The sequence below is a fragment of the Orcinus orca genome, chromosome 1 (genome assembly GCF_937001465.1).
Source record: "Orcinus orca chromosome 1, mOrcOrc1.1, whole genome shotgun sequence".
NCBI lineage: Eukaryota > Metazoa > Chordata > Mammalia > Artiodactyla > Delphinidae > Orcinus > Orcinus orca.
The window spans coordinates 17,594,730-17,622,021 of NC_064559.1; the positions used below are offsets into that span (position 1 = coordinate 17,594,730).

The window sequence follows — 27,292 nt, forward strand, 5'->3', positions numbered from 1 at the left end:
TACGCGGGCCTCTCACTGTTGTGGCCTCTCCCGTTGCGGAGCACAGGCTCCGGACGCGCAGGCTCAGCGGCCATGGCTTACGGGCCCAGCCGCTCCGAGGCGTGTGGGATCTTCCCGGACCGGGGCACGAACCCGCGTCCCCTGCATCGGCAGGTGGCCTCTCAACCACTGCGCCACCAGGGAAGCCCATCTTCTAGGAGTTTTATGGTTTCAAGTCTTGCATTCAAGTCGTTAATACATCTTGAGTAAATTTTAAACGTGAGGTAAGATAGTACTCAGTCATTTGCTTTTGATGAGCAGGAGACTTTTCTGAGCTAAAAGAGGTTTCAAAACATAAGCCTGGTTATTCACCCCTGTTCAAAATGCTGTTGTGGCTGTCCATTTCCATTTTAAGTCAGAGAATTTAGAATGTTTGAGAAGACTGACCTGGGCTGACCCCCATCTCCTCCCTCACCTGGTCTTTCTCCTCTCCCCTCGTGTCTCTGCTCCAAACACCTGACCTCTTTGTTATCCCTTGAGCTATCCAGGGCCTTGGCGCTGCTTGAAATATTCTTTTATATATCGTTGTGATTAACTCCTTCCATAATTCAAGGCTTTCCTCAAATGTTACTTTTTCAATGAGATCTACCCCGACCATCCCATTTTAAATTGCTGCCCTCTGCCTAGAACAAGGAACGAAACATAGTAGGTGCTCAGATTTTTTTTTTTTTTATTGAATGAAAGAATTATTAGTGAAGGTGTAGGGAGATGCCAGTACTGCTTTTTCTGCCCAAGGCAGTTTGGTACCTTTCACTTGGTTCATTTTCAAATACTGATGCTTGGTCTTTTACAAAGTCTCTAGAGACAGTAATCAAGTGTGAACGTGCTTTCTTTTCTGCGGGAGATTTCCTGTCATTCAGAAACCGGTGCTGTTTCCCTCCTCATATCTTTAGAGTTCTAACATAAAAAAAGAACAGAAGAAAAGAAAAACACTTCCACTAAGATGTGTTATAGGGGACAGGTTGATATTCTCTTAAGGGAGGAAATTAACTGAGCCATTGCTGTAGACATTGGGGAAATTGTTTCACTCAGTTAAAAAGCAGCTTGGGAGTATAGTATAGGGGTGCCTGAATGCGCTTTATGATGGTCTTAGCTTATGACCTTATATTGCTTTTATTTCTCTATTAAATCAAGATATATCTCATTGAGGCCACCATCCTACATGACACGGCAGGGTCCATTTTGTTGCCTGTGAACAGAATTGTCTCCGATTGAATGGAAAGCTGTATCTTTGACATGTGCTTAGTGTGAGCCATCTCTAGGCTGGACTTTCCATTACTGTGGGTCTCCATGGAGTGGGAACAGAGTGTGTGGACCCTCGCTGTGTGGGCTGAGTGCTTTGCTGAGCTTCTGCCTTCCCAAACCCCGAACTTGTGTCTTGCCTTCTTCTCTATGGGTTTCCAGTGAAATGTCCCTAACTGGTCCTTCACGTGGAATCAGTGCAGCAGGAGACAACTGAGCTTTTAAATTTTACAAAACATCTAAAGAAATCAAAACTTTATGAACTGTAACTATCATGGGTTAGATTGTGTTCCCCCCAAAGATGTTGAAGTTCTAACCCCTAGGGACTCAGAATGTGACGTTAATTGGAAATAAAGTCTTTGCAGATGATTAAGTTGAGATGAGGTCTGTAGGGTGGGTCTTAATCCAGTAGGACTGGTGTCCTTATCGAAGGGGGAAATTTGGACACAGAGAGAGACACAGGTAGAATGCCACGTGAAGATGAGTTTATACAGCCATAAGCCAAGGAACTCCAAAGATTGCCAGCAAACCAGAAGCTTCAGAGAGAGGACTAGAACAGGTTTACCCTCACAGCTTTCCAAAGGAACCGGCCCTGGTGACATCCTTGATTTTGGACTTCTAGCCTCCAGAACTGTAAGACAATAAATTTCTGTTGTTTAAGCCACCCTGTCTGTGGTACTTTGTCACAGAAGGCCCAGCAAACTAATACAGTAATTATTCACTTATGTATCGTAATGCAAGCATTAGGCAGCACTCAGATGACACCACAACAATCCACTTAGCACATTTTACGTGTGAAAAGCCTTAGGTACAAGCAAAGATGTATGGGGTAGATTATGTTCATATAATGAGGTAATTATTAAACCCACATTTCCATGCAGTGCTATTTGTTAATTACAGTAGCTTGATCTTGACATACCTGCTCTGAAATGACTAGTTATTATCTGGGTATTAGAACAAAGGCATGTAGAGGCATTACCCCCTTTTAGAAGCAAACATGGAAATGATCTTGTCTAATGTCTTCATGTTACAGAAGAAGAGTTGAGTAGTTAGCCTTAGTGGGACCAGAGGAGCTAGGAAGGAGGCTTGATCCAAGATTCCCAACCACTCTTCTTTTTTTAAACCAAAGTTCCTCTCTTACGAAGTATGAATCATCACAGAAGAGCTACTCAACCAATGTTTGCTGAATGAATAAATGAAGCTAAAGATTTTGGAGCCAGGCTTAGAGTTTTGGTAAACTACCAGATCTTTTTCATTAGTTTACGTTGATAAGAACTTTACCTCTTAGAATAGGAAAGAAATCGGGCCCGGGCTGATCTTGAATCCCAGTGTGCCCACACTTTGCTGTGTGAAGTTGGGCAAATTCACCCTTCCATCATCTTCAGATGCTGTGTACACCTTGCAAGAGATGAGATGAGATAAGAATACCTTGGAAGGTTATTTTTAAATGTGAGTTAATGTAAAGCACCAAGCAGAGTTTTTCACGTTTAAGTGTTCAGTAGTGGTTCTTCTGACTTAAACATCTTTAAAGACAGTACACAGCATAGTATCTTTACATACCTCAACTATGCTGTTGATGTGGCAAGTGCATTTGATCCAGCTTTCTTTTAATTTTTTAATAATGATGAGGTGTGAACCCCGTTCCAGCTCTGACCCTCCCCTCATCTTTTCTTTATCCAAGATCTGGGCATTCTTATGCAGGTACTGGGGCTGTGAGGTCCAGAGAGGGCAAACCTGAATAGTTCACACAAGACTCCTATCCACAGCTTTCTCTTTTCTGACACGTTGTGCCCACCCACAGGAGAGAGTCACAGATAATCACAGGTAATGGGGCCATGCTGTGTGTGATTATTTGAGCAGCCCATAGGAGAGGAAGCAGCACCCTGGCTCCAGCCCACGGTTCAGGGGTCATACAAAGCATGTAAACGTGAATGTCCACGTTTGGTTATCTTTCCTGAAATAGGCTTCAAAGGGTGGATATCACCTAGGTTCTCTTAGTGGTCATTTGACATTTTTCTCCTGTATTTTCCATAAATTATATATATTTATCAGGATGCATTCTAAATCCATTTATATTTGTCTTACTTGTGCAGTAACTTGGGGTTTATGAGATCTAGGTGTTCATTTCATGCCGTAGGAAGGAATATTTCTACTTATCTCTTACAGAGTGATTAGGAGTATACTCATCTGTGCACACTGCTGAGACTAAAATCCCTGAAAACTGATGCTTAATTGTCATAATATAAATAGTAAAATGTGAGCAAAATGCTAAATTACGTAGGGAAAATGGAAAATAGAAATTATTGTAAGTGGCTTTATAGTTACAAAGATGAAGTAGTGTCTAGATAAAATATGCCATTTTCAAACCTAATTTTAGACCCATATTGCTCAGTGAAATGAGGTTAGCATAGTAAAATAATAAGAATATAATTGTCCCACATTGGTAGGCAAATGACACTGGCAAAGGTGTAGAAAAAGCATGTTGTTAACATCTGAAAGTTCATTTTTAGTCTCTTTCTTTTTTTTTCTTTGTCTAACTTTTTCCTGCAGCTTTAAGAAGTAGAGAGTCATAGACAATATTAGTATCTATTCTTCAGATAAATCATCTATTTTACATTTTAGATATTTAGCTTTTCTTGCATTTTATTGTAAGAAACAGTTGCTTGAAAACAGGGTCTTTGTTTCATAAGAGGTTAGCTGCTTCCACTTGAAATCACAATCCTTTGTGATATTACAATTAGCTCTTTAGCAGGAGCTCTGATGCCACCAAGGTGGAGATGCAGCAGCAGTAAGTAGCAAGGGGATCAATCCTTAGGAAACAAAGATCCTGTTTTCATGCAAATACCTTTAGTGATTAAAAAAAAAAAAGAGCATGGGTGGAAGAGCTATTGGTTTTACATTTTTAGAGAAATTGCTGAATGCTATTTAGCCATGCAGTCTTGTGACCTTTACAGTTCTCTCAAGGTTAATGGGGTCCAGGAAAATGGTAATGTAATAATTTGGGTTTCTTGGATGTCCCACTAACTTACAGTGTATGTCCCTCAAATTTGCTAGCATTTTGTATGGTGGAGGAGGGTGGTGTTGCTTATAAAATGTATCTGGAATCCCTCTGTCCTTATTCGAAACTCCTTTCTGTTTCGAATCATCCAAAGTGTATGAGGAAAGACGACCTCAGTGGGGAAATTGTATACATTATTCTCTCTTTTATTCAAATTAAATAGGAAGCTACAACTTGTAGTCCAAATATAAAATAGTCAAGAGTATTTTTTCCAGGAAACCTCTAATGTAATATCACAACTCTTCAAGTCTAAGACATTTATAGCCAGCAAATGTCAAAAGTTGGGGATTCAGCAGGACCTTGTTACTGAAATATGCATCTAAAAGCTCTGGTTTCTGTCTCCTGGTGAACAGCGAAGGGATGCTGTTTACTCCTGTGCTGAGGATCTGGGAAGGAAGAGTGGGACGTGGGTCTGTGTTTCTGTCTGCAGGGCTGCCACGTGAAGTGGCCACTGCCTTCCTCCATGAATATCCTCCTGGTGGCCGGCTCTGCAGGGCCCCTTCCAGGAGCTCTTGAGAGGCCATGTGTTTTGCTGTTATCAAGAGGGGCTCATTATACCAAGGGACTCAATTTAGAATGACCTTAATGGGATTGGGAATCACGCTGCAGTCTAGCCCTATGACAAAGAGAATTTCAAGTACCCTGTATTTATTATGCTTTTCTCTTTAATAACGTCTGTCTTTAATATTTTTCTGTTAGCTCCTTCAATGTTTTTCTTCTCCATGTTTTTGGCATTTTTATGATTTGCAGTTCCATTCGAAATGGGCACATGTTATAATGTCATCTAATTCTGTTGAGAAAGACGCCCCCATTTCCTGTGGCTTTTGGCCAAGCCACACTATTACTTTTGATTCTGATATATATATTTTTTTCACAGATTATGTAGGCTGTGCAGTATAAAGTAGAAGATTCTTTCCAATTTGAAAAGAGATTTAGTGCTTTCTTTTGCAATCTCCCTGGGGGCAGAGGTGATGTGTCTGACAGTCAGGTCCTTCACACCTAATACAGGGTCTGGCCGCTGAGAGTGCGTAGTGATTGTTGGTTGAATGAATGAATGATCGGCATTCTAATCACATTCTATTCTTAACATTAATATAAAATCGAGTTTTGCTCTCAGTTGACTGGGCTGTGGATGGGCCCAGTACTTTGGGGGTGTAGTGAATACATAACATGATAGATTGGAAATCAAAGTCCAAATATTTTAAGCTTTTTTGATATTCCTTGACTTTTTCTTATTTCTCATTCATTCATTGATTTATTCAACTGTCAAAGTAAGGCCCCTACTCTAAGCAAATTACCATATTACACTGTCTCCTCTTTTCTTCTAGCCTATTCTTTTTCACTGCTTCTCTGATTTATCTGTTCATATCTTTTGATTTTCCCTCTTCTTTTTCCCTTGGGTGTTACCTCTCCCGCTCATCTGCTTTTACTCTTCTCCTTGCTGTCTCTATGCTTCCCACTTTCCTTCCTTGAGCTCCTTTAGTAGTTATCATTTCTACTTCCAATCCTCTGCATCTGTATATTTCTTATACTCTCCTTTTAGAAATATATCCTATCGTCTCCTTATCTACCCGTTTCTTCTCGTTTCCTTTTTTTCCTTCTCTGTCAGGTCCAAAGAAGCAGAGACATAGTCATGTAAGCAATAATTCTAGGTTCTTCACCTTCATTTCAAAACCTGGCTTAGATTTGTTTATAACAAACAGTGATCATTGATTCCATCATCTTCAGGTAAGATCTTGCCTAAAGCTCTTCAAGCACAGGATAAACTGTCCTTAGAAAAAAAAAAAGGTAAATAAAAGCCCTCCCGAAAAGGCTAGCCTTTGATTTTCCTTAGTAACCTTTTTTTTTTTTTGCGGTAAGCGGGCCTCTCACTGTTGTGGCCTCTCCCGTTGCGGAGCACAGGCTCCGGACGCGCAGGCCCAGTGGCCATGGCCCACGGGCCCAGCCGCTCCGCGGCATGTGGGATCCTCCCGGACCGGGGCACGAACCTGCGTCGCCTGCATCGGCAGGCGGACTCCCAACCACTGCGCCCCCAGGGAAGCCCTAACCTACCTTTTGAATCCTGGCTTGGAGTGGAGTTCCCCTCTCCATTTCTGTTGTTCTCTGCTTTGTATGCAGAGAGGTCCATACCAAGGTTAAAAAAAAGAATAAGAATAGAATGTGCTCAGGATACAAGGTTGGTTTATAATAGAACAAAAAAGATAGGAGGAATGTAGTCATGAGAGAGAGAAAATGCTATAAGCCATTCTTAAAATTCTGAACTCATTTATTTATTCACCAAAATAGACTCCAGGTACCATATTAGTGACTAGGGATTCAACAGTGCACAAGACTCAGCTTCTCCTAAAGGGGATAATATTCTGCTGTAGTGTAGTGAGTGACATGATAGGGCTATATGAAGGCACTCAACCCAGAACTTGGAAGGCTGAGGTTACACCCCTGGGAAGAAATGACAGTTATGCTGAGTCAAGAAGGATGATTTAATAGTAAAGAGGAAACATGGTGGAAGGCAGCAAGGCAGGCCTGGTTGATGGAAGCATCACAGGAACAACATGGCTAGGGTCTATGGTTTCTGTGATGTGAACACAGAGAAGGAGGCCATGGCGGTGAAATCATCAAGGTCTTATTGGCTGTGCTAGGAGTACGGACCTCGATATGAAGCAACGGGGAGCCACTGAAGGGTTTTAACAGGGCAGTGGTGATCTGGAATGTTCACAGAGAAGGCGTGGAGTAAACATCTCAGACAAGGACACAGGGGAAGGTTGCAGTATTCAAGGGGAGTGATGGTGGTCCCTAAGAGGGTGATGATGATGGTGGGAATAAGTGATGGATTCATGGTGTATGAAGAGTGGAGATGGACAAGCCATGATGATATGTTGGAGGCAAGAGATGAAGGAGGGGCAGCGGGGAAGAACGGCATTCAGTCTCCTGGGTTCTGAGGAAAGGTAGTATTTCTGAAGAGTCATCTCAGTTGTCTTTGATCTTTAAGTACAGGCTTGTTCCTAAAAGCTTCCAGATGGACATCCCTGAAGACTAATGTCATGTTACGTTTCATCACAGTGTACAGCCAGGCTGGCTTCCGAAGGTGCTCTCATCCGTTTGCAGAAATCCTGCACACCAAGAGCAGGCCCCCAGGCGGTGTAGGCGCATTCTTAAGTTGTTGGAACAGTTTGGAGTGAATTGAGTGTTGGGAGATCAGTGGTTACAATATGTTTCCTACTGTTCCTTATGGATGAGTTCGGTCAAAATAGTTGTACCAGTATGTGTGTATGTGTGTGTGTTGATGTGTGGATGTGTGCACACGTGTGTTTATATATGTGCATCCACAGTGTGCATGTGAGTGTGTCTGTGTGTCTCTACACAGATGCTTCTCTTCCGGTTCCCCCATCACTGAGAGGATCTCACTTAATGCCTTGAGATGCTGGTGGTCCCTGTGCTGTGGAGAACTAGGAACTGGGAACCGGAGGGGAGCCGCTGATCCATTTCCACAAAAGAAAGCCAAACTGTGGTCAGTTACAATGATTTTTGTTCACTGCCGGAAGTCTGGACTAAATGTGAACTGGTGACTCCGAAGTAGGTAACTCCATAGCCCATTACCAGTCCCCTGAGATGTGTAATCCACTTTAAAGATACATTTAAATAGCCTACTATGGGAAATGTAGTCAGCAAGCTCAGAGATACGCTTCCATTTCAGAACTCGCAGAAATGCACTTACAGATTTAAGAAAAAAAAAATCTTTGCAAGAAGTAAAATGTGCATGATAGAGATGATTCATTGTATTAGAGCAATTAAAACATTGGCTCCTGTTTGCATCCATCATCCTCCTGAAATAAAAATATATTGGAGAAAAAGCTATATTTACCTGGAGATAAAATTTAAAAGATAAGGAAGATAAAAGCCCATTTTTCTGAAAGAAGTAACTGAAAATCTGCAGTACGTTATAATTCAGGCAGAACCTCATCATTATGGACCAGGAGCCTGAGTGAGATCATTGTGGAACTGGAGCCAGAGTGAGCACAGTCTCTACCCAATATTTTTTGAGGCACAAACGTAGCCAGGAGTGAGTCATTCAACAGGGTACCTCAGAGATGCAGCGTCGTGGATATAAATGGGCAAGACTTCGGTACCGGAAAATCCGTCACCTTAACCTTGGATGTGCCGTCATCATCTCCCGGTGAGTTCACAGAAATCAACTTCCCCGATTCCGGTTCATGCCTTAGGCCAGGTCTGTGCTGCAGTGATGCTTCGGGTGACTCAGAGAGGACTCATAAATCTGACGATCTCTGCTCCCAGACTCCAAGTGATATAACCTTTCCTTCTTGGGTTACAAATACATTATATAAAAGTAACATGGGAAATGGTTACTCTGTGTCGACTTTGCTCATTGCCTTCCTCTGAGAATGTGCCAGGGAGGACAGAACTGGGAGACTTTGGTCCTACCGAAGAAAGGTAGGAGAAGCAGGGGTGGGGGGAGGGAGGGATGGCTTTCCCTCACCATGTTTGTTTGTCCAACATGTGTCGGTATGGGGTACCAAGAAGAGCGTGGGACTTAGGGAAATATAGTTGCAGTCTCTTGGGTCTAAACATAACTAATTTGCAGAGTTGTCTTAAAGGGTGAATGAAATCATTCATACATTCATTCACTAATCAACTGTTCATTGAGCTCTACTAAACTGCTAAAGAACCAAGAGTGAATAGTATGAAGTCACTGCTCTCCTGGAACTCACATTCTAGTGGGTAGAGCTAGAGTTAAGAAACAATTGAACAAATAAATATTTACAATATCAGCAGGTGGGTGATAAAGCAAGGTAAGGACTGAGAGGAACCAAAGAGTGGTGCTACTTTATTTTTTTTTTTAATTTATTTCTTTCAAGTATAATTGATTTACAATGTTGTGTTAGTTTCTGGTATACAGCAAAGTGATTCAGTTATACATATATATTCTTTTTCGTATTCTTTTCCATTACAGTTTATTAAAAGATATTGAATATAGTTCCCTGTGCTGTACAGTAGGACTTTGTTATCTATTTTATATATAGTAGTTTGTATTTGCTAATCCCAAACTCCTAATTTATCCCTCTCCCCCTTTTCCCCATTGATAACCATAAGTTTGTTTTCTATGTCTGTGAGTCTGTTTCTGTTTTGTAAATAAGTTCATTCGTGCCCTATTTTAGATTCCACATATAAGAGATAGCATATGGCATTTGTATTTCTCTCTCAGCTTATTTCACTTAGGATGGTAATCTCTAGGTCCATCCATGTTGCTGCAGATGGCATTATTTCATTTCTTTTTTATGGCTGAGTAATATTCCATGGTATATGTGTACAACATCTTTATCCATTCATCTGTCGATGGCCATTTAGGTTGCTTCCATGTCTTGGCTATTGTGAATAGTGCTGCTGTGAACATTGGGGTGCATGTATCTTTTCCAATTAGAGTTTTCTCCAGATATATGCCCAGGAGTGGGATTGCTGGATCATATGGTAGCTCTATTTTTAGTTTTTTAAGGAACCTCCATACTGTTCTCCATAGTGGCTGCACCAGTTTACATTCAAGTGGGGCTACTTTAGACGTGGTGATTAGGGGAAGCCTCTGAGGAAGGAGGTGCTATGATGCAGTGACCTGCTGGGTAAAGCAGAGCGTATAGGGAAGCATCTAGCACAGTGCTTGGCAGGTGGTTAGCGCTTAATCAGTGGTCACTATTGTTATAACTCCTATCATCATTATCCTCAACAACAATGGGACCTGTGTGCCCTTTTGAAATTTGGGGAGCCTGTAAAGTCTTATAGGAAGCTTGGTTTAGAGCGCATGTATAATGGAATTCTCTATCTGTATATATCAAGATGTTTTATTTTCAGTTACAGTTTAACTTTGGAGATAGCTAATAATGTTGAAAGGAAAATCAGCAAAAGCTGATTGTTCTGTGTGGTTAAATATCTTGCCATGTTCCCCCTTCAGTACCATTAAACCTATCTTGCTCACCTACTTGTGTCGGTCACTGCGCTAGGCACTGGGGAAACAAAAACGTAAAACTGAGGCTTTGCCTTCAGGAAGCTTAGAATCTTAATATTTTCCCTAAAAATTCAGGACTCATGCACTCTTTGTTTGACTCGAACCTGCAGGAGAGTTGATATGCTGACAAGGCTCTGTAGAGTTTAGAAAAAACAAGTTGCATTTGAGTGTTAACTTTGATGTTTGTTTAGTTCTATAAAATATGTAAGAGGCTTTTCCATTAGCGAGTAAGACTTTCAAAAAGCTTTCAGAATCTCATGTCACAAGTCGTCGTTAAGTATTCCTAAGGGGGAGTCACAAAGACTGACAGCTCGGAAACTTAGCACAGTATGTGGTTTAGGATGTGTGGCCAAAGCGAAGCCCCCATTCCCATCTTAATTGAGGTCATGCAGGGCCAGCTGATTCATTTGGTCTGGAAAGTCCAGACTGCATGGGAATCTACAATCCACTTGGCAACACTCTATTATCCTTTGGCCTTTATAAGCAGCATATCACACCCTGTCTGGGGAAAGTTAGGGATAAAAATCTCAGCCTAGGTATATTTCAGTGATGGAACGAAGTGGGATTTGGGAAAAGTGATTTACACCTGAGAGACATATATGCAGTGCATTAAGTGGCATACATAAAACACACCTGCAGATTGCTTTCCGGAGTCTATTTTTGTTGTGAGTCTGTAAGTTTACTTTGGGACCAAACATGGCATCTACTCAGAGAGGCCTATACTGACTCTGTTACTGAACCAAACTTGAGTCCACCCTCCTGCACGCAGTAAAGCGAATCTACTGACACCAGGTTGTAGTGAAGGAAAGTACAGTATTTCTTACAGGGCGCCAAGCAAGGAGTCAGGTACCTAGTGCTTAAAAGGCCAGAACTCCCCGATGGCTTTCAGGGAAAGGTTTTTAAAGACAGGGTGAGGGAGGGGCCTTCAGGGTGTGTGATCAGCTCACGGACATTCTTCTGATTGGTTGGTGGTGTGGTAAATGGGAGTCAACATCATCAACCTTCTGGTTCCAAACGGTCTGGGGTCTCCATGCTTGTGGGCAACATACAGTTAACTTCTTCCACCTGGTTTTGGTTTCAGTATATGCAAAACCGCTCAAGGATATGGCTCAGAATATTATCTATAGCTCTTGAGGAGGAACTAAAGGACTTTGTTTAATGGATAAACTATTATTTTGTCTTTCTTGACTGTTCTCCTCTGCTTCTGCATTTTCTCATTTCTCTGCCTATATTTATTCTTTGGAACTTGGGGAAAGCCTGGCAGGCTAACGTTCTTCTACAGACAAGAGGCAGGCAGAGGACATGGTGGGGGGGGGGGGTCTGTCCTGGGAAGGCCCCATAAGGTCCTGCTCAGTACAGCTTTTAACCACTGCTCTTCACACTCTACCTCCTTTCTCTGCTTTTTGGTCTTCAGGGGAACATTTTGTTCTATTCACCTACCCTACTCTATCCTATCCTACCCAATCCTATTCTGTAGTTCCCTATTGGGTATGCATTTGCATATTCCTTGGCTGTCTCTCCCATTAGATGTGTAAGCCTTGTGAGGGCAGGAACTTCTTGTTCACATTTGTAGACCCAGTGCTTGGTGCAGAGTAGACTCCCTATGAATATTTACTTAATTCATGAATTGTAGCAATGATGGCTGATGACAGCAACAGTAACAACAATAAAACCCTTAAGGTTCAGGAGAGCAGTCAAAACTCTGTGAAATCAGAGCAAGGTTTCTAACATTTGTTTAGATGGCAGAGAACTTGATGCTCTCTGTAGGACCACATGATGTAGTGATGCATGAAATTAACTATCTTTCTAAACTTTATCGTACGAAAGCGGTACTATGGCCAAATGTTAAAGGAACTATAGGGACGAGGCTAGTAAGTAGTATTTCATTGATTGTTTTAAAATATGTATACTTTTACTAATTTTTTAATATTTTTTGCAAATTGGATAAGGGGTGTTATTATTCAGCTTTAACATTAAGACTCATAGATACAGATTGCAAAACATCCATGTTCCGGGGTGTGGGGTACACACTGATTCAACATACCTGCTGTTCTAGAAACATTGTCTTTGCCTCTCACGCTATCCTTCAGGTTATATGCTTCACTGACACTATGGACAAAATCTGGATGGTTTGACCTAAGAGTAGACCCATGTTGGAAAAATCTCCAGTGACATTCCTTTGTGAGTTCACATAATTTTTAGAGAATTGTTGGATATAAGAGATTTTCTTAATGTTACTGTAGATTATTTACATAGCTTGTTAATCATCCAACTACTCCAATTACTCTTTCAACTAAGAGTCGTTATAAAGGGCTCAGGATAGGTCTTCCCTCCCTGAACTTCACCCCTGCACACACCATTCATCTAGGTTAAAGCCAAACCACCTTTCTTGGAAGGTAAATTTCAGGAAACTGTTCAAACATCTCAGTCATAACTGATACAGAAGAACTTTCTTCTCACCAGCTCTTTCCAGTGGAGAATGTCTTGTAAACATCTACTACTGAAGCACAGGTAGAACCCATGAAAATCAAGACATCCTGCCTGGAAGCAGAAAACCGCAGGAACACCTTTTACTTCTGAATATGAAGGAAAGTGTGAGCCATTGCTGAGTTATTGGGTATAAATGAATAATGACTGGGAATGCGACACTGCATGAAGGAAATCTGGTGCTGGATTTAAACACACACTTGTCTATACATGTTATCAAAGATTTGAGTTGAGTTTTTTGATTGGTGGTATCTTTGAAACCACTGTTTTACCTATTGCACAAAGATTTTAACTGGAGAAAGGGTGATACATGACATAAATCTATAAATCTCTCTTTGTGAATAAAAAGATACTCATATCTGATGTTTAGTTTCATCTCATTGAGAGAAATTACCCACTCCTCCATTTTCAGACAAGTAATTAAATACAAACAATAGACACTCAGGTGGACAAGAAAGACTCCATCTGCAGCTTCTGCCTTTCACATCTCGTGGCAGAAGTGTGATTGTTGCCCTTCCAGTTAAAGGGCTATGTATGACTGAGGGGCTACCGTTTACTCTTAGCCTTCACGCTAGCAGAAGAGAAAACTTGAAGCACTGCAAAAACGCATAGAAGGCTTTTCCTTGTTCTGCAGGCACGTTTATCTTCTCATTCATTTTGTCTGAATAAGTACGCATAATAGACGTTTCCCTTGAGCATGTGGTAAATTACTAGGGATAAGCAGGAGGGCTGTCCAGAAGTGTCTTATCCCGCTCTCTGAAAGGCACAGGTCAGCTGGGAAGATTCTAAGAGTAGCCAAGTGTAGAGACCAGAGTCTGAGCCAGGGAAAGGTACAAACACGAGGTTACCAAACACAAAGAGTTACCCAAGAAGAGGAGACAGGTATGAACTGAATAGTCAAGCCATCAAATCAGAACCCACTGGATATGAGGGGTGAGGTTCTCAAACAGAAGGGCAGCAGCTAAGAATGAGGCCAGAACCAAGTGCTAGCCAGACGGGGAAGCTGAGCCCCGTAAAGCAGGCAGGAGGTGGGAGACAGTGGGCTTGTTGCCTAGTTCCTGTGTCCATGGGCACAGGCATAGCCTGAGCCTTGAAAATTACAGTGAGGAAAGCAAAGGGCAAGTATGAGGGATCGTGGGCAGAAGTCGGGGTGAGATTAAAAAATAGTCTTTCACAGGTAGTCCAAAAAGTCTTTACAGTTTTCATGGAATCCCTAAATCGTATTGGTAAGTCATTTCCCCCCCCCCGAGTTTCTTATTCAAACAGAGATAATGATAGACACATATAGCCCTGGAGTTGGTTATAATAGGTAATGCAGTAGTAATTATGCAACTCTGGGTGTGTCTTTACTTTCTTCCAAATGTGTTTTCTTTCTAGAGACTTAACTATCTCAGAGACTTAGTTTGAATTCCAACTGAAACAGACCCCAAGACAAAGATTCAATGGCAAGTAATTTATTGGAGAAGCAATCTTGGTAGAAAGGTAAGGAAGTAAGACAGAGAAGAGAAGGCAGCCAATAAAGGTTTTCATTATCAAGGAAGTTATAACTAGATCTCAGTCCTGCTGGGAAACTGGGAGGCCTCAGAGTGATCCCTGTGATAGGTGATGGAAATGGAATATTTGTGCACCAATTCTCCGGTCACTCATTGGTCAGGGCTGCCATAGGATGTTCATCCCCTGGTACATCATCACTGCCATGCAGGCAAGCAGGCAAAAACAATCATGGCCGCCAGAGAATGCCTCTTGGCCAAAAAAAACCCCAAAAAAGCTACAGACGATGGCAGTTAAGCCAGGAATTGGTAAGGGAAGGGGTAGGGGCAAGGTGGCCTCTGCTATACCCAGGGAGTGCTTTGGCTAACTGTCCTGGTCTTCAGCTCATATAGCAAAAATATGGTAGATAGGAAATGAGTATCCTCATCAAACTCTTGACCTGGACTCGCCTGCTGGGTCTAGATGGAAATCTTAGAAGAAACCTTCGAGATTCCTTCACATGCTTTTCTCCCCTGAAATTAGATTTTGCCCTTCAAGAGGAAATAGGATTGTAACGGAATCCCATATTTTATTAAAGCACACACTCACTCAGAAGTTCCAAACCTTTAGCACTGGAAAGATATTTCCAAGCAGGAAGGGGAAGCTGGACCAGACAGCTTGGAATTCAGTCGTCAAGGGAGCAACATGGCCTTTGAAATGTTTGGAGAAATTGAAACTGCTTCCTCCTTCTCCAGCCTGGGTCTGAGGGTGAAGTTTCCAGCGTATTCCTCTGAGTCTTACCAGGCTTTTCCAGGGTGTGGAGGTTCTTTGAGGGAGGCGCATCTGTGAGGTCAAGAATCTCTTTCCTGCGGTGGGTGGGAAAAACCAGAAGGTGATTTAGAAAGCTGTCCAAAAGGACTTCTTGCCCTACCCCATCAGCCTCTTGTACTAATAAATACATTTTAAAGTTCAGAATTGTCCCCAGATCTCTCCAAGTGATCTTTTAGAGATTCGGTTTTGTGAAAGTAGCCTTGGGATCTGGAGCTGTCATAAAAGGCTTCCACCCTGGCAAACTCCACCATGATTTTGAAATTCGACTCTCGCTTTTGCCCGTGAGGAAGCCATTGTAATAATAAGGAATAATCGTTACAGACACTGGTGATTTGTATGAAATTTTTCTTGAGTTTATTATTTAATAAAGAACATTCAGAAATAGGGGTGTAAAAAACGTCATTTATGTCACAGATGAAAAAGCCACATATATGTATTAATGGAATTCATTCACTGGTTTATGGACCCGAACTTCTCTTGGGACTCTACAAATCCACATGCATATAGACCCCTCTCCATTTGACAGGAGTACAGATTAGTCACCAAATTGTATGTGTGACTAGCCCAGGATTATTCAGAATTCTCTGGTGGGCTCACTAAGGGACTTTCTTTGGTAGCGTAGAGCTTAGAAACATTTTGAAGGAAGACAGCTCAGAGGTTTGCGGCAATGTTGGTTGGTTGTGCTTTTGCTGAACAGACGATTTTAGAGACACCTGGGCCATCCTCTCTGCACAAAGAATCTTTGTAAACATTTCCTCTAGTCAGCACTTCCCCATTATAGGAATGGTTAAAATGATCAGGTGTCCTCCCCCAAACAGATGTTTATTTCTGCCAAAACACTGTAAAGAGCATCCGTCTTGAAGATGTTAGAGGGACAAACACTTGCAGCTGAAAGGTGTGCTCGGCTTGTTAAGACTTGGCCAGATAAACCTTTTATGTTTAGGGAGTTATTTTGCATGAAGCTAGTGCCTGGAGAGCGTGTGCGGGTCATTCCCTACGTAGTGTGGATGCAGCTTGGGGATGAGAAGGTCTTAAAGGGCTGGTGAGGATTTATTTTGAGCTCCCAGTTGTTCAAAAGAAAAGAATATACAGAAGAGTATATTCCTGCCAGAGGTTCAGAGAAACCTGGACATAGCCGTTGTTTCTTTTGTTTCAGGAAACAAAGCAGGAGATTTGCCGGAGCCCTACACACTGGGAAGCTCTAAATGTAGTCATGCTCTTTGGTTATTTATAGCCCATGGGCTCCGCCCACCCTCCCTTCTATTATCTCCCAGCCCTCTCCCCCCAACCATGCCATATTTAGATCTGAAGCGTCATCTTCAGACTCTGTGTGACCACAGCAAGGTTGTGCCTCTGAGAAGCGTGGCAGGATATGTTTTTTGTTTTTTTTGTTTTTTTTTTGCCTAGTGGAGGAGATAACCATTTGGGATATTTTCACCTTCTGGGGGATAAGGCTTGGCTCTGTGTAAGAAACCCAACTAGCAGGCAGGATCTCTTTGACATTATTTTATAGAAGGACATATTTTTGTCACAATCTGGTATTTGTTGCAAAAAAGCACTGCTGTCATATATTACCAACTTTTTTGGAGTAGATTCTTTAAAAAATGGATGTCTGTCCACTAGAGAGGCATTATTTTATTCATATTTGGGTAAAATAAAAATTTTAGTTAACAACAACAAAACTCTTCATCCAGAAAGATCTATGATACCTGAGAAAGGAGATATTTGAAGATATATCAGGAAATTACCAAAACAAAACAATACTGGGTTTGATACTAATTTTAATAATAGCTAAATAAGTGCTAAGCATATTTCATGTGTTACTTTGTTTCATCACCAGGTTCCATACCAGGTGTGTAGTAGCATTCCCATTTTACAGATAAGGAAGCTGAGGTTTAGAGAATTAAACAACCTATGTAAGGTCCCTGAGCTGGCCAGGTTTCAGACTCAGGTGGCCTGACTCCTGGGCCAGTGCTTGTAACTATTTTCCTAATGCCCTTAAATGCAGTTCTCTGATGGCTCATGTTATCTTGTGTGTGTGAAGGTAGCATTGATGATGATTGTGACCTAGGCATCTGCAGGTCACTGGAAAGGCCAGTGCACGTGATGTCACCCATTATAAAAACAGAGTCCTTATTGCTCATTAAACTCCAGGTCTTGATTCAGAAATATCAGCAGAGCCTCTTTGTCTGTTGCTTATGGTGGAACAGAGTTCTCTCCTACATTCTCTTGCTACTGAAAGCCAGTCATATGGCTGAAAAGAATAAGTTTGCAAGCCACAGATCGGTTTTAAGTAAGGTGTTCTTCTGCTATCTACGATTTTATTCCATTAGGATAATTTCCTTTCTTTCCCTTTTCTCCTGAAAGCACTTTATAAAACCACAGCTCTGCAGAAACTGCCCTTGTCACCCTTCAGTTGCATCCCTGCCCATGAGTACAGCATCGGGATGAGCCGACACTCTCTGTATGGCCGGAGTGGGGAAGGATACACTCCAGGTATGGCAGGGGGAGTGGGGGAGGGCTTTGTTTATGGGGGATAAAAAAAAAGCAAACAGTGAGAGATAAGTTCTCAGGTCTTCTGTTGAGACCAGCATATCGTTGTTCATCCAGGACAAATAACTTTAGCCTTGTCCCTTTTCAGAGCTGAAAAAATACTCTTTTCTTAGAAAATACCCAACTGACACCTGCGTGTTTTCTTTCCAGCGAAAGGTGATACTGTGGGGTTTGTATTAAAGAATTTAACGTTTCACTGTTTTCTTCTTCTTCTTCAAGTGGTACTGGGTGTAGCTAAGCTGTCGCAGACTTGCTGTCAAGGTTGCATGTTTAAAAGGAAACACCCGTTTTCTTAAAACCGGGGCAAAATCCTGGCATTTTTAGGGACAGGTTTTCTCTGAAGGAGGGAGGAGAAAAATATGGGGAATAATGAATTCATCAAGTTGAAAATGCACGAGGCAGTGAAGCGCTCAGGCTTCAATACATGCCAAATGGAAAGAGAGCTCCCATTACTGTTGAGATGCACAGACACAGCCCCGCTAATCGCTTGGTCATGCTTGGGAGACACTAAGTCGTCACAGGCCGTGACATGGTGAGAACAGGGTGCCAGGGGTTTGTTGTAAGAAAAAATTGTTGATTTAACATCCATAACCAGCAGCATTGCCTTCCCCGACCCTCATCCTCAGATGACAAGCCTTAGTGGGAAAAATGCTTGTGTGTCTGTATGTTTAACTCTTTAGGTTCAAGCCAATTGGAAATCGTATGGGAGGTAGAAAATTGTGGAGTAAGTGACTACTTGAACTAAGAGATTAATTTCTGTTTATTTTCACAATTTGTTGTTTCTTATATATGTAGGTGTGTAGTATTCAATGTAAAATCATAATAGTTAACATTTATTGAAGAGTTGATTTCGTGCCAGGTACTGTTTTGAGTTATTTACCTGTCATGAGGCTGTCCTCACGACAGCCCTATGAAGTAGGGACCAAAATTGTCTCTACTCTATAGAAGATAAGTAGCCTGCCCAAGGTCACATAGCTAATGAGTAGTGGAACCAAATTTGGAACTGAGATTGTCTGACACTGAAGCCTCTACTGTTGACCACTGTGCCTTGTATTCGATTATGTCCTTTGAGAAATCCAATGAAACCAGAGGACAGATTAGTCAAAGGGACATCATAGTGTACTTTTTCATTCTTTCAACATACATTTTACTGAATATTGTGCTTATGGTAGAGTGGAAAGACAGACACACCCGTAACTCCAACGTAATGCTGTTCCTGCTGTAATGGAAAGGTGCATCGGGGCCAGGGTTGACATGGAGGAAAAGTCAGCTCATCTTTGGGAATTGCTTTCATGGGCATGGCTATATAACCAGTGACTAGCATGTTATCTGGCTAGATCTTACTAGGTACTCAATACATATTATAGTCAGGAAAGGAAGCAAATACATAACATTTGAGCCGAGATTTTATGGGTTAAGAATAGTTTTCCTATGGACAAGGTGAGAAAAGGCATTACAAAATGAGAGAAGAACGGGTGTAAAGACAGGAGAGCACGGGGGATGTTTTGGAAACTGTACTGGTTCTATGGAGCTGGAGTACACAATGGAAGATGGCTGAGTGGAGGCAAGAGAGGGAACCAAGACTGTTCACTTAACAGGCAGACTTGCCACTGACATTGTGTACCATGCAGTGGGCTGTGGGTGTACCTGGAGGAGTGAGGGATACCACTGAAGCCATGTGAGACTCTGGAGGAGTGGTCCAGTTGAGGTTAGGGAAGCAGTGCCTTGCATGATGGATTGAAGGGTTGGGGGAGTGGTCAAGAATGGAGTCTATTGGAGTAGTCTTGGGTAAAGTTATGTGGGTGTGAACTGGTATGGTGCCTGCAGAGTTGGAGTGGTGGGATATGCTTAAGCACTCTTCAGAGAGACTGGTCATTCATTAGATATGAGGAAAGAGGAGATGGGAGGACCTGAAGGTTGATTTCTGGTTTGAAAAAAAATTAGTAAGCCATTAATTTTTTTATTGAAGTATAGTTGATTTACAATATTGTGTTAATTTCAGATGTACAGCAAAGTAATTCAGTTATACATACATAGTTTTTTCAGATTCTTTTTCATTGTAGGTTCTTACAAGATATTGAATATAGCTCCCTGTGCTATATGGTAAATTGTTGTTTATTTTATAATATATACAGTGATGTATATCTGCTAATCCCAAACTCCTAATTTATCTCTCCCCTCCTTCCTCTTCGGTAACCATAAGTTTGTTTTCTATGTCTGTGAGTCTGTTTCTGTTTTGTAAATAAATTCACTTGTATTATTTTTAGACTCTACACATAAGGGTTATCATATATTTGCCTTTCTGTGTCTGACTTACTTCACTTAGTATGATAATCTCTAGGTCCATCCATGTTGCTGCGAATGACATTATTTCATTCTTTTTTTATGGCCGAGTAGTATTCCATTGTGTGTGTGTGTGTGTGTGTGTGTGTGTGTATGCCACATCTTCTGTATCCGTTCATCTGTTGATGAACACTTAGGTTGCTTCCATGTCTTGGCTATTGTGAATAGTGCTGCTGTGAACATTGGGGTGCATGTATCTTTTCCAAATAGAGTTTTCTCCAGATATATGCCCAGGAGTGGGATTGCTGGGTCATATGGTAGTTTTATTTGTAGTTTTTTAAGGAACCTCCATACTGTTCTCCATAGTGGCTGCACCAGTTTACATTCAAGTGGTGCTACTTTAGACGTGGTGATTAGGGGAAGCCTCTGAGGAAGGAGGTGCTATGATGCAGTGACCTGCTGGGTAAAGCAGAGCGTATAGGGAAGCATCTAGCACAGTGCTTGACAGGTGGTTAGCGCTTAATCAGTGGTCACTATCGTTATAACTCCTATCATCATCATCCTCAACAACAATGGGGCCTGTGTGCCCTTTCGAAATTTGGGGAGCCTGTAAAGTCTTATAGGAAGCTTGGTTTAGAGCGCATGTATAATGGAATTCTCTATCTGTATATATCAAGATGTTATATTTTCAGTTGCAGTTTAACTTTGGACATAGCTAATAATGTTGAAAGGAAAATCAGCAAAAGCTGATTGTTCTGTGTGGTTAAATATCTTGCCATGTTCCCCCTTCAGTACCATTAAACCTATCTTGCTCACCTACTTGTGTCGGTCACTGCGCTAGGCACTGGGGAAACAAAAACGTAAAACTGAGCCTTTGCCTTCAGGAAGCTTAGAATCTTAATATTTTCCCTAAAAAGTCATTCATTTTATGAGGGTTATAAAAAATGGAACAGATTTGGGTTAAAAATTGTGCGTTTAATTTGGTCAGGTTTGAGCTTCCTTTGGGACATGTATCTGGAGTTATCTGTAAGACAGTTGAACACACACGACCCAAAGTTAGGCAACAGGGCTGTGTTTGAATAAGAGCCATCAGCAGACATGGAGGTCACAGCTAGTGAATTTTACTAAGCAAGGTTATCATCCCATGCATGGAGGAGTAACACAGAGGGCAGGCATTAGTATTACACCAACAGGCAAGACAGAATAGGGTTTAGTAGCCGATAGACGGGGTTGTTGAAAGGACTTCATGAAAGAAGAGGTTTGGGACTAGAAAGTTAGACTTTAACTGAGTGGAAAGAAAAGAAGGGGAAATAATAATTTTGTATGGAAAAGTCCTCAGGTTTAGCAAAGTGATGTTTTAGAAGCTTCCCTTGGGAGGTACACATTTCAAATACTGGATTGTTTGGTTCTGGACGGTGCTTTAGGGATTACTTTAAAAAGAAGTAGGGCCTCAGTGAAACACATGCATGTGTATTAAATCACTGTTAAACCTTTCTCTGAAATTGGACAGCTGACAACTATGTGTAATGTGTTGGTAATGGTTATCCTCTAAAACAAAATTTCAATTTTCATCCCAATTATGAAACATTTATTGTAGTTCTTATTATGGTGCCAGTCATAGTTTTGAGTACTTTACACCTGTTACCCATTTAGTTTTCACAACACTCCTGTGAGGTAGGGACTCTTATTGTCTCCATTTTCCAGATGAGGAAACAGAGGCACAGAGTTTGAGTGATTTGCCAAGTGGCTGCTAAGTGGCTGGTTCTGGACTTTGAATCTGGAAGTTCTGGCTCCACTACTGTACCCTGTATTGTCTCCCTGATATCATGACCCGAAGACCAAAGAATCTAAGAATCTGGCTGTGACCGAGCTTTCCATCTCTTGAGAACACCAAAGTGATACTTATCCTGGCAAATCACAGGCTAGTGGGACTAAGTAATACTGTATTGGGACGTATGTATGGTGCCAGATCTCAAAGCAGAACTCTGGGGAGTCCAGGGAGAGGCTGATTGCCCATAAGGCCAGTCCTGAATCACACCTTTACCACCTTCAAGGAAAGGCCCGTGCGGGACGTCCCCACCATGATCTGAGGGGCTGGAGGAGGTAGTGCCAGAGAAAGGGGAGCGCTAGAGGGACTTTTCCATTGTCAAAATCAGGCCAGTCTAAGCTACATCTTCAGTATACCTGGCTAGCTCCCAGGAGAAAAGGAAGGAGGGAAGGGAGAGGGGAAGGGAGAGAGAGCAGGGAGGTGACTTCTCTTCTCTAAGGTGGGCTGGCTATTCAGACCTGACCAGTAGAGGAAAAGAGGCTCCAGCCCCTGTGTACTTGGTCACTGTGGGCTTTACCCCCCTGAGTGTTTCACCTCTTTAAGCACATAGCCTAATCAGCCCCAGAAAAAGACGGAGGAGAGAAGACAATAAAGGAAAAGGACTTTGGACTTGTTCAAGGAGCCCACATGGCCCACAGGGTCTCACTTCATCAATGGTTACACAGAAAAAAATTCCTTTTCAGTGCAGGGTACCTGTACATTAGGGAAGCAGCTTGGGGTTCATGCACCAGGATGGCTCTTTCTGCCCTGTCATCAAGGAGATTGGCAGTTAGCCTTGCACACAGCGTTGGGGAACTAAGCCCAACGTGGGGTTGGCCACGGGGTCCGAACTGTGGATGAAGATTAAAAGACGGATATTGGATGTGCCTTTGCAGAGCTGAGCCCACGATGTCCAGGAGATCTTTCTTGATCCTGGTAAAATTAGTGAAGCACATTTGAATAGATGCCATTTTATTCCCTGTGTGACAAGAGTTTGGAAGATGTGGGTTTTAATACCAAGTTTAACTCTAACTGGCTGGCAACCAGCACACTTGTTCTGTGAAGGCCAGATGGTAAATGTTTTCTGTTTCTCTTCAACTTTGCCATTGTAGTGCAAAAGCTGCCTTAGGTAAGTATGTAAATGAATGAGCTTGGCCAAGTCCCAGCAGAACTTTACTTTAAAAAGCAGGTGGGGGATGGGAGGATGGAAGATGGGAGAGGCAGATTTGGACGGACTTCATAGTCTTGCCATCCCTTGTTTTAGGCAAACAACTTGACCTCCCTAGTGTCTCAGTCCCCTCATTCCTCCAGTTCGTTGATTATTCTCACCCAGCAAGTCAGGAGGTTGCAAATACCTGGCATAATAAATAGTTCATAAAAGAAGGAAGGCTGGATGCAGAGGTGCCAGCCAGCTGTGGGACCTTGGCCTTGTACTTACTCTCAGTTTTTTGAGGACTTTTTCAGCTCTCACATTCTATGTAGAAGAGTTTGAAAAAGTGCTTTGCCAATATAAAGTAAAATCAAAGCTATAAGTGTCGCTAAAACTTTCTTTAAAAAACTAGTCCACTTCGGACTTCCCTGGTGGTCCAGTGGTTCTGTGCTTCCAGTGCAGGAGACATGGGTTCGATCCCTGGTCGGGGACGTAAGATTCCACATGCCTCGCAGTGCAGCCAAAAAATTAAAACCAAAACCAAACAAACAAGAAAGCTAGTCCACCTCATTCCTTAGGTTAAAAAGCATAATTCTCACTGGAAAATTAGTTTGTGTACTCTTTAATTTGTAATAATTTTTCCTCCTAATATCATTAGGTTGCATTAGAACTTGACTCCTATGAGCTTGACAGATAAGATCCAGTTCCCTAGCAGGAGGCAGAGGAAATGCGCCAGTCTGGAGGATGGCAAAGAAAGTGTCTCCTAAAAAACATTTAAGCCAATAATACATACTTGCTTCAATAGTATTCCTAGAATTTCTCTAAACAGTACAAGAAACAGACGTAAAAGAAAAAGAGATGACATTCCATTGCCTTTAACCCTTTTATGAATATAAATGTAAAAAGTACTGAACATAGTATAGGACAGTTAATGATTTCATCTTCACTCTAGATACTATATCCTCTGGGGTCCACCGTGATTAATCTAATAGAGAGAGGGGGTAGATCCATATTCACTTATTTCCCCTCTAGTGCACTTGATTTAAGGCAGGATACAGAATGGGACGTGCCTACACACTCTCCTTCCTTATGAAAGTCATAAGAGTAATAAGGAAGAAAGACAGATTCATGTGAGTCCAATCCATCGTTTAAGCACAAAACAAAACACAAAGCTCATTATTGAAGAGTAATAAAAATGAGTCTATATGGCAGTTAGGTTCCTACAAATAAATTTGCCACCAACGCTGCTGTTGACTGTCTTTGTGACATGAAGAGATGAATGCTACCTTTGTTCAGTGAGCCCATAATTAAGAGGTGTTTAACACTGAAGCCTATTGCTTTAAAAAGATATTGCTGTGTAAATGTTAGACCAGTGGAGACGCTGGGTTATGAAGGTTACAACAGCCAAAGGTAAGCTTAATGAAACAGCCAATGGCACTGACATGGTTTAGCGATTCAGCCAATAGCTTAAGCGTTTACAGCCTCATGGAGTAGCATCCTAGTTTCTTTCCAACTTCTTTTTATTTTAAGCTGGGAGTGTTGGAGTGGATGGGGGAGGGGAGTAATATGTGTGTGGTATACACACACATGTACATGCCTTTTTAGGAGCATTTGCTGCTTGGATATACTGAGGGATACTAATATAGCTTAAAGTGAGTATTAATTTATAGTTATTAAAGTGATTTTTATCTTGAATATTTGTACATCTTCAGTTCCTAACAATTTCTTCATACTTTTTTGTATTAGCACTAGCAATTTTGTTGGATACACTTTTCCAAGTATCTTGGATTGGATGTTTCTATTAGTTGGTGTTAGATAAATTGCAAGACATGCTCTGAAGTAGATTTCATCCCTGTGAGAACTGCAGAGCCAACGAACTTCCAAAAGATGGTTGGCTCTCTCATGGAGAGCAGTCCTTTTTGCAATATTTGTTGTAGGGTAAGATGATTTGATGTTGAGCTTTCGGGGTAGGAGGTTAAGGTGATCTGTCCCAGGAATCTGCTCCTTGAAATGGAATATCTAAAGAATCTTACAGGGGATGGCATACAGTAGATGCTCAACAAACGTGGTGCTTTCATATTGAGTCCTTATTCTATCAGTTGCCTGTTTTTGAATCTCTTAGGTTAAGGATAGCTCTTTGTAATCAAAGAGACTAGATCCCAGACCTCTGTGTCTCTGGTATCTCCTCTCAAGGCTTAAACATGGAGCGGCAGGATACAGAAATGTTGAGTATTGAAGTGAGTAGTTTCAGAATTCTGTGTGTGCCTTTTTAATGAGCAATGCTTATTTCCAATGTGTCTGAGAATCATTGATTTCTCTAAGTAGAGACCAGAGCCAGAATAAAGGAAGGCCCCCTCCAAGATCCTCCTCCGAATTGCAGGACAACCACATCACTATAGAAGAATTTATGGCTTCCATCACCTGAGCTCAACCCTTGCTCCAGGCTTTCTGGTTTGCTTCCTTTGGGATCTTGCCTTTACCAAAAATTAAACAGAAGTTGCCTTTTTTGTCTCCCCCTTTCCAAATCTGCCCTGGATCTGACCATACTGTTGTACTAAAAAGGTGGTAAAAGGGTATGGAAAGAAGAATGTAGAACAATGATTATTCCTTGGATGATAAAGTAATCCGGTCTCATTTCTGAGTCCCCACTCAATGTTTGTTTTTATTAAATATGTCTGTAAGGGCAACTGTTCTGAGTATATTACCCAAGATTCCAAGATGATAATTAACTAGCTTTGCTGCAGAATTGGTAGGAGGAACAAAAATATGCATCTGCTGACTAAGAATGACACAAATTTGTTAACTAAAACAGATAGTCTCGATAGTTTAAGCAAATATCATATGGTGTTTAAATCCTATCTGCAGTTATCTTTTTGGGGAAAAAAAAACTATAAATTACTTTTTAAAGTATGTTGGTAGCCTGCTGAGAAAATTCTGGGAAAAAAAAAGGAAGGGTAACCCAGAAACTGCCCTCCCTGTCCTCGGAGGGGAGAGAAAAGAGAAAGAGAATGATGGGGGGTGGGGAGGGAAAGAAACCTGTGTACCTCGTCCAGGGGAAAGTAATTGAAAATGCTAATTCTGTGCCCACAGACTACAACTTTGAAGGACAGGTCCTTGTCATTGGACTCCTCGAGAAACAGCAGAGCAGAAATAAAAATAGATCATTGACCAAAAATATCCCTTTCCAACTGAGAAGTTTTAAAGTACTGCTGCCCATTTTTCTGTTTAAAAAATTATAAACCAGCTCTTTTATTCTTTATCATGATTTGGAGAGTAATGTATATGTGGTTTAGGAATAGAACTATTATGAATCTCAGTTTACAGAACGTTGAAATATTTTTACGGCTGTTCTTTTTCTCTTTGGAAAAAGGAATTATCGGCAAGGGTCAAGTTCAGGTTATTGTCAAATAAGGAATTTCAGAGGCTCAAGTCAATTAGCAATTTTTGGAAAGATGAATATAGATGGAAGTTACCTACTTTTTTCTTTAAATAAACAGAAATGTTAATGATAATGATTGCAATTACAGTAATAATTCCTTTGCACTTTAAGCTCAAGAGTCACACTGGGGTTTATAACCAGTGGGGTGGGAATAGTCACGGCAACAGAGTTTTGGAAAGTGCACTGATCATATAGTGCATTAAAAACTACCCATATGGGGCTTCCCTGGTGGCGCAGTGGTTGAGGGTCCGCCTGCCAATGCGAGGGATGCGGGTTCGTGCCCCGGTCTGGGAGGATCCCACATGCCGCGGAGCGGCTGGGCCCGTGAGCCATGGCCGCTGAGCCTGCGCGTCCGGAGCCTTGCTCCTCAACGGGAGAGGCCACAACAGTGAGAGGCCCACGTACCGCAAAAAAAAAAATTAATTAAAAACTAGCCATGTGTTGACTGGTACTTTCATAGGCCTACTGGCTCATGAGAAACAAGGATGTTGTTAGGAACTTTCGGTTACCAAAGGCGAAAGGGGGTGGGGAAGGGATAAATTAGGAGTTTGGGATCAGCAGATACAAACTACTTTATATAAAATAGATAAACAACAAAGCCCTACTGTGTAACACAGGGAACTATATTCAATATCCTGTAATAAACCATAATGGAAAAGAATATGAAAAAGAATATATATGTATGTATAACTGAATCACTTTGCTGTACAGCAGAAACTAACACAACATTGTAAATCAGCTATACTTAAGTAAAAAAAAAAAAGACTTGTTAGAAGGCAGAGCTGGATTTGGAATCTTTCTTCTTTTTTTTCTTTCTTTTCTTTTATTCTTTCACATATATTTATTGATCCAGCACTGATCTGGGTAAAGAACAGGGAATGTGAGAGACAGAGCCTCTGCTGGCATAGAGCTTACATTCT

At 41.6% G+C, this 27,292-nt stretch overlaps 1 protein-coding gene across 3 annotated transcripts in view; it reads left to right on the forward strand.

Moving 5' to 3' along the window:
* ESRRG (estrogen related receptor gamma) overlaps positions 1-27,292 on the forward strand; it is a 598,949-nt gene that overhangs the window by 88,865 nt on the left and 482,792 nt on the right. Inside the window, exon 1 of one of the 3 annotated variants that reach the window (XM_049712389.1) lies at positions 17,508-17,636. The exons of the other annotated variants lie outside the window; for them this stretch is intronic. The gene's annotated coding sequence lies outside the window, so the exon portion shown is untranslated. Of the gene's footprint in view, positions 1-17,507; positions 17,637-27,292 lie in introns of those variants that run through there. 3 annotated transcript variants of the gene reach the window in all.